The sequence below is a fragment of the Theropithecus gelada genome, chromosome 3, assembly GCF_003255815.1.
Source record: "Theropithecus gelada isolate Dixy chromosome 3, Tgel_1.0, whole genome shotgun sequence".
Lineage (NCBI taxonomy): Eukaryota > Metazoa > Chordata > Mammalia > Primates > Cercopithecidae > Theropithecus > Theropithecus gelada.
Genome location: NC_037670.1, coordinates 11,649,948 through 11,661,423, shown reverse-complemented (window position 1 = coordinate 11,661,423; position 11,476 = coordinate 11,649,948). Strand labels below are relative to the sequence as shown.

General features: G+C 40.1%; 1 long non-coding RNA gene across 1 annotated transcript; it reads right to left on the bottom strand.

The window, feature by feature from the left end:
- Window positions 1–503: 503 nt before the first annotated feature.
- On the bottom strand, window positions 504–4,200 carry LOC112621138. The gene is made up of 2 exons (XR_003118670.1): window positions 4,046–4,200; window positions 504–2,683 (listed from the first exon to the last, which is right to left on the bottom strand). It is a non-coding gene; the product is annotated as an uncharacterized LOC112621138 (long non-coding RNA).
- Window positions 4,201–11,476: the final 7,276 nt, after the last annotated feature.

Sequence of the window (11,476 nt, the reverse complement as noted above, 5' to 3'; positions counted from 1 at the left end):
GGGTGGTCAAGGTGCCATTGGGGTCCCCCAGCTTCACTCCTCATCTCCCTAAATCCAAAGCACACCCTCCCAGCTCTGTCTCTTCCAGTCACCTATGAGTGTCCTGTGGGCCAGGTCACGTCTGCGTCCCAGGCCAGGTGCAGAACAGATGAATGACTGCAAATGAATCACTGGCACGTGACAGGACATTCATGATGGGGGCGTGGCTTCTTCCTTGACACTGGTACATGGCGGGACATTCACAATGGGGTTGTGGCTTCTTCCCTGACACTGGTACATGGTAGGACATTAACGATGGGGACGTGGCTTCTTCCCTAACCCTAAGAGGCCATGTTAGAGGTTATAGGCAGGGGCAGGTGGGAGCTAAGACAGGCCTACATCAGAACAGAAGCCCCCTCCCCACTCCAACCCTCCACGCCTGCAGTTCCAACCACTCCCGAGGTTCCTGGAACACCTCTCTCCCAGACCGGCTTTATGGATTGTAAAAAAAGAATTTCATGAGGTTTTCAATTAATTGAATTCTGGGGAGATTTATTTCCAATGTTATTAATAAATTCTAATGCCACCTATAACTTTCAAAATTAACTTGCAATCGGTGCATTGTAAAAGGCAAATTAAATACTTTTTCAGGCAAGGGCTGGCAAATTTAATGAGCCAATGTGTCCCGAGGGAGATGGCCAGGCTCACACATCCCAGCAAATACTCCTGCCATCAGCAGATAAGAGTGTGATCTGGGTGAGTGACAACTGGACCTCCACATCCTCATCTGTAAAAAGGGATCACAGAACCTGCCTCCAGAACCCTCAGATACCTGGAGTTGATGCCGTTTTTTATTCATAGACAAATACAACGAAGGGGCCCTATGGCAGTTAACTTTATGTGTCGACTTGACTGAGCCATGGGGTGCCCAGATAATTGGTCAAACACACCTGCCCTGCCCAGGTCAATTCATCTGGTCAGTCTACAGGAGAGCGGGGGCAGGCCAGCCTCTGCCTCCTTCTGAGTAGAGAACAAGCACAGCAGTGAGGACGGCAGGGAAGACAAGGAGCAGGGGATCCCAGGGAGGACTGCCAGGCTCACTGGAGGGAGGAGAGTCCTCCCCTAGGAAGGGACACAGCTGAGGAGTCTGAGAGATTTAGTAGGAGTTCTGTGAGTGAAGGAGAAGGCAGGGCTAGTTGGGCAGGCACTAGCACGTGCAAAGGCCCGGTGGTGTGAGAAGGGGAAAAGCACTGGAAATTGTTGGAAATGCTCTAGGGTGAAGCCAGCAGGGGAAATATGATAATATGGGCTTATTACAAGGCTACAGGGATCTTAGGGGACCCCAAGGACAGGGACTGGAATCAGAATAGGCCCCAAGAAAGCAGTACAGGATCTGAGTTAGTCAGATCAGTGGTAGCAAGAGATTACTGATTCCCAGGGGCTCTGCCTGTTGCCTGTTTGTCCCTGTTTTTGTGGCAATGTGTCATTTTGTCTCGGTCTCATAGCTTCAGCCTGCTCATGACTTCTGCTGCTTCTTATGGTTTGCCATAAGAAGGCATCTCTCCTTCAGCAGCAGTCAGCTTTGCCGTGACCCAATATTCAAACTGAGTGTCAAACACCTTCATTGTCTCCTCAGGGACACAGCACACAGGCTCCCTGGAGCCTCTCTAAAGGTGGAGTTCTCAGACAGTACCTGGTGCCATAACAAATATCCCATTGACCTGAGGGTGACATTTCTCACAGCTCTAAAGGCTGGGAAGTCCAAGATCAAGGTGCCAGCAGATCCAGTTCCTGGTGAGGGCTCTCTTTCTAGTTTGCAGACGGCTGCCCTCTTGCTGTGTCTTCACATGGTGGGGAGAGAGAGAGGAAGCAAGCTCTGTTGTGTCTCTTCGCATGAGGACATTAATACTCTTATGAGGGCCCCACCCTCATGAGCTCATCTAAACCTAATCACCTTTCAAAGGTTCCACCTCCAAATATCATCACACTGGGGATTCAGGCTTTAACAAACAAATTTTAGAGGCACATAAACAAGTGGTCTACAGCAGTAGAATGCCTTGTCCTTGTAGGCAGACAAGGACAGACCTCGGTCTGGTCTCCCCTAGGTCTAGACGCAGATACCTGATAAAGAGGGAGGATTCCAGGGAACCAAGTTCAGAAGCCTCATAGAGCAGGAAGTATGGGTTTTGTGGCCTGTTGATGACAGAAGCTTCTATCTTAGGCTTAGGGTCTCCAGCAAGGCTCTTGCTGGGCAAACAGTGCAGTCTTTGCTTTGTTTTATATCAGAGCTGCATTTTCAAACATAACCATCCCACACCCACTCTCCAGCTATTCAAGGACTTTGATGACATCCCTCCAGTTTCTCAGGATGTAACAGCGGCAAATCACTGTGCACTTTCTCACTTGCTGCCCATGATCCCCCATGCTCCAACAGCCAAGCAGGCCCCTATTGGGCATGAAAGGATCTTGGCCTTAATTTTTCTTCTGCCTCGTGGCTATAAAGGGAGCATTTTGTTGTGTTTTTTTTTTTTTTCCCTAAAAAGACAAAACCAAAAGGTGCATCTTAATTAGGGAAGATGTGCAGTGAGACCAGACTGAACTCTGCCAGGCACTAGTCTCTCACTGTGTGTGCACAATGCTTTTAAGGCAGCCCCGTTGCCATGGCGATTACCACATCTCAGCTTACTGAGGTGGCATTGCAAACCTGTAGGGAAGAAACGGATTATTCAATAAATGATGCCGGGACATTTGGTTAGCTATTTGGAAGGAAATAAAATTAGCTCTTTCCTTCACACCATACATTCATATAAATTCTAGAGGATTTAAAGAATTAAATGTAAGAAAGGGAAATAATTAAAAAGCAAACAAATGTTTGATCTTGTGGGTACATGAAGACATTTTAAACCTAAAGCAGTAGAAAAAATAACAAAGGTTAAGGTAGAATTTAATACATAAAATTTAAATCTCTGTTTTAAAAATTAGTTTATTTCATTGGGAAACTGCAAACAAGAATAAAATGGTTGCAAGAAATATGACAAAAGATTAATACCTCTAATATGTAAAAAGTAATTACAAATCAATAAGAATGAACATTCCAATAGAAAAATAGTGAATGAGAAATGCTCAGAAGATGAAATAAAAATATGTAATAAAATATTTAAAAATATTCAGCTTCATTGGTCATCAAAGAAATGCCCATTAAAATATCAATGAGATTTTTTCCTAGAGCTTATCAAAGAAGGTTTAAATATAATTATAGCACTCAATCTCATTGAGTGGAGTAAAACTGAGTATTCCTATTCATCTCACATGTGAAAATACAAGTTGGTATAAAATTTCTAGGAAAAAAATTAACTTCATGCCACAAGAGATTTTAAAATGTTCACACTATTCAGCTGGTAATTTCACTCTGAAGATGTCCTAAGGTGCTGTCCAGGATTGAAGCCAAAAATGTAAATGTGATAATATTCACTGTAAGTATTTAATAGAAGTTTATAATTTACTAAAACACATGGGCATGGTTAAATAAATTATGGTACATAAATATGATGAAATACTGTGCAGCCATTAAAATAATATTTTGAATAATATTTAAGAGCATGGAAATATGTCTATGATATAATGTTAAGCGGAAAATAGTATACCATTTGGGTTTCTTAGCTGCCAGCAATAGAAACCCGCTCTGGCTGTCTGGATAAAGCAGAAAAGGAATTCACTGGAAGAAAATTGTAGGGCTTGGAATCAACAGGAACACAGGATAACTAAACTGAGAAAGAAAGAAAAATAGAGAAAGAAATAGAGGAAGAGAGAGAAAGCAAAGAAATATAGAGAAAAGAAAGAGAGAAAGAAGAATGAATGAAAGAACCAAGGAAGGAAGGAAGGGAGTAAAAAGGCAAAACAGGGCAAACATCCATCAACAGCTCTACTCATGGTACCAACGTAGACATATGGCATGATCCCAAGTCAAGGCAAAATTGGCTGTTCAGAAATACCAAATTCACCCGGGAATCTCAGTGCTCCAACCCTTGCAATGTTTCCTTCTTACTCACACAAAGTAAGTACTTACCAGGTTGGGCAGCCTTTCACCACCTTGTAGCCCAGCCATGGAAAGAACGTAGCCTCTGAGATTGTCACAACAGGGAAGACAGATGGAGGAGGCTCCATGGGAGTGATGCTGTCGTTTCTGTTCACAGTCCATTGGTCAGCAGTAGTCATATGGCCCCCAACCTCACTGCAATGGAGGCTGGGATAAAGAAGGCAGTGAGCCAGTTGAGGCTGCAATTTGAAACACATGGTACACTAATTTAGGATAATTTGAGGAAGATTTAATTTCAAGGAGACTATTTTTAAAGGTGTGGGTGGGCTATAGAAGAACCAGAAGGGAGAATGTGGTGAGCTAGGGCTATTAACAGCCCAAAAGGATGAGGGTCAGATTGGATTTTCAAAATCTCAACTATGTGCTGTTTTTAAGTAGCAATTTTGAATAAAAGATCACTACAGAAAATTTGAAGCATACGGTTATCCAGCTTCACCCAATGGACAATATATAGAACACACGCCCACCAATTGCATAATATGTGCTCTTTTAAAGTGTACATGGAACATTTTCTAAAATAGACCATATGCCTAGCCATAAATAAATCTCAACAAATTTCAAATGATTAAAATAATAAAATATGTTTTCTGACTACATTGAAACTAAACTAGAAACTAATAACCAAAAAAAAAAATATATATATATATAGAAAATAACCCAAACCCTTGGAAATAATCCACATTCTTCTTGATAATTCAATATGTCAAAGAAGAAATCACAACAGAAATTATAAATTCATGGAAATAAAAACATAGCATACAAAATTTGTAGGATGCAGTTGGCACAGATCTTAGAAGAAAATTTACAACTCTGAATACATTAGAAAAGAAAAAAGATAGAAAATGAATGATCTATGCTTTAATCTCAAGATACTAAAGAAAAAACAGCATATTTAGAAAAAGGAGAAGGAAAACTAAAGGAAATAATAAAGATAACGGCAGAAATGAATAAAATCAAAAGCAAATGTACAAAGAAAATTTAAAAGCCACACATTGATTAAGATTAATAAAACTGATAAATACTTAGCAGGCTGGATCAAGAAAAAGAAAGGAGAAAACATAAATTAGCCATGCCAGGAGACATCACTACAGATCTCCAAGACTTTAATGATACAGTAAAAGGATATTGCCAACAGCTTTATGCCAATAATTTAAAAATTTAGATAAAATGGAGAAATTCATTGAAAAACACAATGCATTAAAATTGTCCTAAGAAAAAATAAAAATTTGATATGCTTTTATATCTGCTAAAGAAATTGAATTCATAATTAGAAACATTCCCACAAAGAAAACTCCAACCTCAGATTGCTTAAGTGTTGAATTCTACCAAACATTCAAGGAAACTCATACAGACAGACAGTAGATTAGTGGTCGCCAGGGGCTGGGGGGTACTTGCCTATTCTAGACATGTTATATAAATGGAATCATACAATATGTGGTCTTTTGTGTCTGGCTTCTTTCATTTAGCATATTTTAAAGATTCACCCAGGTTAAAAATGAATAAATAAATCTTTATTCATTTTTATGGTTGCATACTATTCTACCATATAGATAAACCAGATTTTGTTTATCCATTCCTCAGTTGATCAACATTTGGGCTCTTTCTACTTTTTGACTATTATGAATAATGCCACTATGTACATTTTTGTACAAGTTTTTGTGTTGACACATGTTTTTGCTTTTCATGGATGCGTATCTTAGAGTGGAATGGCAGGGCGGTTTGGTGACTTTCTGTTTAGCTTTTTGAAACACTGCCAAACTATTTTCCAAAGTGGCTGCACCATTTTACAATTCCACCATCAATGTATGAGGACCTCAACTTCTCTATATTCTCATCAACACTTGTTATTGCCTTTTTAAATTTTAGGCAAATTAGTGAACATGAAGTGGTAGGTTACTGTTTTGGTTTGCATTTTCCTAAAGACTAAGAATACTGAGCATCTTTTCATGGCTTATTGGCCATTGTATACCTTTGAAGAAACGTCTGTTAAAATCCTTTGCCCACAACAGATCTCTACCTCCCACCATATAAAAAAGTGAACTCAAAATAGATTATACACCTAAATGTGTGAGCTAAAACTATAAAACCCTTAGATGAAAACATTGATATAAATCTTGGTGACCCTGGATTAGGCAACTTGTGGACTGAAGTTTTAATTGGTATGTTTGCATTTTTACTGTTGAGTTGTAAGAGTTATTTGCATATTCTTGATAAAAAGTCCCTTATCAGGTATATGATTTATAAATATTTCCCTCCATTCTCTCATTCTGAGGGTTCTCTTTTTACTCTTTGACAGTACCTTTAGAACACAAAGGTTTTATTTTTGAGAAACTCCAATTTATCTAATTTTTCTTTTCTTTCTGACATTTTGGGTGTCACATCAAATAAACCACTGCTTAATCCAAGGTCATAAAAATTTACACCTATGGTTTCTCCTAAGGGTTTTGTAGTTGAAGCTGTTACATGTAGGTCTATAATCTATTCTGAGATGGTTTTTACATGGTGGGAAGTAGGAGCCTGCTGTGGGTGGAATTGTGCCTCCATCAAAAGATATATTCGAATTCCAACTCCCAACACCTGTAAATATTACCTTGCTTGGAAATAGGGTCTTTGCAGATGTAAACAAGATAGCATTGCACCTATATCCAACGACTGGTGTCCTTATAAGAACACCATGTACAGTGACATAGAGATACACAGGAAGAATGCCATGTGACAATGGAGGCAGAGATAAGAGCGAAGTGTCTGCAAACCAAGGATTGCAAAGTATCTCCAAGCCAGAAGCTAGGAGGAGGCAAGGAAGTATCCTCCCCAAGAACCTTCAGAGAGAGCATGGCCCTGTCATGATACCCTAATTTTAGACTTCCAGCATTCAGAACTGTGTGACAATACATTTCTTTGCTCTTAAGCTAATGAGGTTTAGAGAAATTTGTCATGGCAGTGAGGAAACTACTATGGGATCCAACTTCATCCTTTTGCAAGGGGATATCCAGTTTCCCCAGTCTTTTGTTTGAAGAGACTATTCTTTCTCCATTGAATAGTCTTGACACCCTTGTTGAATATCAGCTGATCGTAAGTGTGTTTATAGCTGGACTCCCAATTCGATTCTATTGACCTACATGTCTGTTCTTACACCAACATGACACTATCTTGAGTATGGTATCTTAGCAGTTTTGAAATTAGGAAGTATACGTCCTCCAAATTTGTTTTTCTTTGTCAAAATTGTTGTGGCTAGTCCCAGTTCCTTGTATTTTCATAAGAATCTTAGCATTAGTTTCTCCATTTCTATCAAAAAAGCCAGCTGGAATTTTGATAGGGATTGATCAATTTGGGGAGCATTGCTATCTTAACAATATTAACTCTTTCAATCCACGAACATGAGATGTCTTTCCATTTATGTATTCTATTTAATTACTTTCAGCAATGTTTTACAGGTTCCCACATAAAAGTCTTGTACTACTTTTGTTAAACTTAATCCTAAGTATTTCCTTCTTTTTGATGCCACTGTAAATGGATTTGCTAAAACTCTTTCAGGTGGGCACAGTGGCTGACACCTGTAATCCCAGCAGTTTGGGAGGCCAAGATGGGAGGATCACTTGAAGCCAGGAGTTTCAGACCAGCCTGGGCAATATAGTGAGATCCCTTCTCCATTATAAATTTAAAAATTAGCTAGGTGCGGTGGCAAGTGCCTATAGTCCCAGCTACTTGGGAGGATGAGGTTCAAGGTTTGCTTCAGCTCAGGAGTTTGAGGCTGCAGTGAGCTATGATTGCACCACTGCACTCCAACCTGGGCAACGGAGTGAGACCCTGTCTCCAAAAAAATAAATAAAATAAAATGAAACATTTTCAGATTGTTTATTGCTAGTCTATAGAAGTAAAACTGATTTTTGTATGCCAACCTTATATCATGAAACTTTGCTGAACTTGTTTATTAGTTCTAATAGTGTGTGTGTATATTCTTTAAGATTTTGTATATACAAGATCGTGTCACCTGAGAATAGAAATGGTTTTATTTCTCTTTTTCCAAACTGGATGGCTTTATTTATTTTTCTTGCCTAATTACTCTGGCTAGAATCTCCAGTACAATGCTGGATAGAGGTAGTGAGAGAGGACATCCTAGTTGTGTTCCTGATTTTAGGATAAAAACATTCATACTTTCTCCAGTAAATATGATGCTAGCTGTGGGTTTTTTGTAGATACCCTTTTTCAGGTTAAAGTGGTTCCCTTATATTCTTAGTTTATTGTTTTGTTTGTATCATGACAGCGTGTTAGATTTTATAAAATGCTCTTTCTGCACATTTTGAGATGGTCCTGTGTGTTTTGTCCTTTCTTCTATTAATACAGTGTATTACTTTGATTGATTTCAGATGTTAAAACAATCTTGCATTCTTGGGATGAATCCCACCTGGTGGTGATATATAATCGTCTTATATGTTCCTGAATTTGGTTTTCCAGTATTTTATTGAGGATTTCCATCTATGTTCATAATGGATACTAGTTCATAAATTTCTTTTCTGGTGATGTCTTTGTCTAGTTTTATTATCAGGGTAATACTGGTATCGTAGAATGAGTTGGAAAATGTTCTGTTAGCTCATATTTTCTGGAGGTTTTGTGAAGAATTTGAGTTTATTATTTGTGTTAGTCCATTTTCACAGTGCTATAAAGAACTACCTGAGACTGGGTACTTCATGAAGAAAAGAGGTTTAATTGACTCACAGTTCCACAGGCTTACCAGGAAACATGACTAGGAGGAGGCCTCAGGAACCTTGCAGTCACGGTGGAAGACAAAGGAGAAGCAAGCACCTTCTTCACATGGCGGCAGGAGAGAGAGTGAGGGAAGGAGGAAATGCCACACACTGTTTTTTGAGACAGAGTCTCGCTCTGTCTCCCAGGCTGGAGTGCAGTGGTGCGATCTTGGCTCACTCCGCACTCTCCGCCTCCCAGGTTGAGTAGCTGGGATTACAGGTGCCCGCCACCATGCCCAGCTAATTTTTGTATTTTTAGTAGAGACAGGGTTTCACCATGTTGGTCAGGCTGGTCTCAAACTCCTGACCTCAAGTGATCCTCCTGCCTCGGCCTCCCAAAGTGCTGGGATTACAGGTGTGAGCCACCACGCCCGGTTGAGAACTCACTCAATATCACAAGAACAGCAAGGGGGAAATCTGCCCCCATGATCCAGTTACCTCCTATCAGACCCCTCCTCCAATTCAGCGTGAGATTTGGGTGGGGATGCAAATCCAAACCGTATCATTCTTCACATTTTTGGTAGCATTCACCAGTGAATCCACACAAGCCAGTGTTTCTATTCTCTTTTTCATCTATTTCACTCCAATTGATACAGGAGCTAGGAAGAAATTATTTAGGCAGATAGTGAGGGTAAGAGAATCCTAGGTAAGGTTTCCTTTTAATAAAAGGCAGCCCCCAAATAATTTCTTTTCTAACAAAAAGCAGCCTGAAAAATCAAGCTTCAAGCATAGATAAACAAGCTGAAAGCTTGCATAGGTAAATGCCAACAGCTGTGCCAACAGAAAAGGGATACCTGGAGGCCAGGTATATTCAACATGGAGGTTCTTTCTTCCCTTTCCTTTGTCGCCATGTGTGTAGTAAAAAAGCAGGCAACGTGGCGTTGGCCAAGCAAAGACCCCATATGCATAATAAAAGATTAGGGTGGGATGGCCAGCTTCTTCGCACACTATGCAAATGAGACACCCAGTCTGACCAGTCTCTCGTGTCCTATGTAAATCAGACACTGCCTCCCCAAGCTCGTCTATAAAACCCCATGCATTTCACCATGAAGCCCAAAGACCCCACTCAGGAGCTCCTCTCCCTCTGCAGAAGAGAGAGCTTTTCTCTTTTCTCTTCCTTTCACCTATTAAACCTCTGCTTTTAAACTCATTCCTTGTGTGTTCGTGTACTCAATTTCCTTGGTATGAGGCAATGAACCTCGGGTATTTACCCTAGACAAACGACGCCCCTTCACAATCTTTATTATTTCCTTTCTTCAACTTGTTTTGGGTTTAGTTTAGACTTCTTTTTCAAGTTACAAGAAGTGGAAGTTTAGCTGACTGATTTAGATCCTTATTCTTTTTAATACAGGTGATTACAGCTATAAATTTTCCTCTAAGCACTGCTTTATGGCTGCATTCTACATGTTTTGGTGGTTTGTTTAATTTATATTTAAAGCATGTTCTAATTTCCTTGTGATTTCCTCTTTGGTCCATTGGTTACTTAAGAGTGTGCTGTTTAATTTCCACATGTTCCTGAATTTTCCAAGTTTCCTTCTGTTATTGATTTCTAAATTCATTTTGCTGAGATCAGAAAACATGCTTTGTATGATTTCAGTCCTTTTAAACTTACTGAGTACCGTTTTATGGCCTAACATATGGTTTATAGTGCAGAATATTTCATGCGCACTTGAGAAGAACGTGTATTCTGATGTTGTTGAGTGGAGTGTTCTGTAGATGTCTGTTAAGTTCCAGTGAATAATAGTGTTCCTTTAATTCTTAAGACGTGGTTTCCTCTAGTTTTTGCACGTATTTATAACAGTGTCCTTGAAGACTTTGCCTAGTAATTCCAGTGTCTGGACTTCCTCAGAGACAGTTTCCTGTGAGTGGACCATACTCTTCTGTTTCTCCGCATGTCTCATAATTTTTTATTGTTGAATATTAGACATTTAAAATAATATAATGTAGCAAATTTGGAAATCAGATCCCCTTACCCGCCCCCCACAACCCCACTGCAAACAGTCTGTTGTTATTGTTGCTGTTTGTTTCCTTAGTGATTTTTCCAGATTAATTCTATAAAGTCTGTGTTCTTTTTCATATTTTGCAGCTAAAATTTGTTAGCTTAGTAGTCAACTAATGATTGAACAGGCTTTTATTTATTTATTTATTTATTTATTTTTGACAGAGTCTTGCTCTGTCATCCAGGCTGGAGTGCAGTGGCATGATCTTGGCTCACTGCAGCCTCCACTTCCTGGGTTTAAGCAATTCTCGTGCCTCAGCCTCCCAAGTGGCTGAAACTAGAGGCACACACCACTATGCCTGGCTAATTTTTGTATTTTTGGTAGAGACGGGGTTTTGTATGTTGGCCAGGCAGGTCTCAAACTCCTGGCCTCAAGTGATCCACCCACCTCGGCCTCCCAAAGGGCTGGGATTACAGGTGTGAACCACTGCCCCCAGCCCAGATATTTCTTTAAATCCCTTAAACCCATAAGTCTCCCAGCCTTTGCTGAGGAGCACTGTGTGTGTCTGTGGAGCCTGACTTCAATGCTTTACCAAGCAGTTTGCAACTCTGCCCTAGCCTTCATTTCCTGCTTGTGCAGAGCCTCAAGGTCAGCCAGAGGGGACACATCAGGGTCTTATCAGGTCTTTCTGTACATGGGCACTGCTCTGCACATGC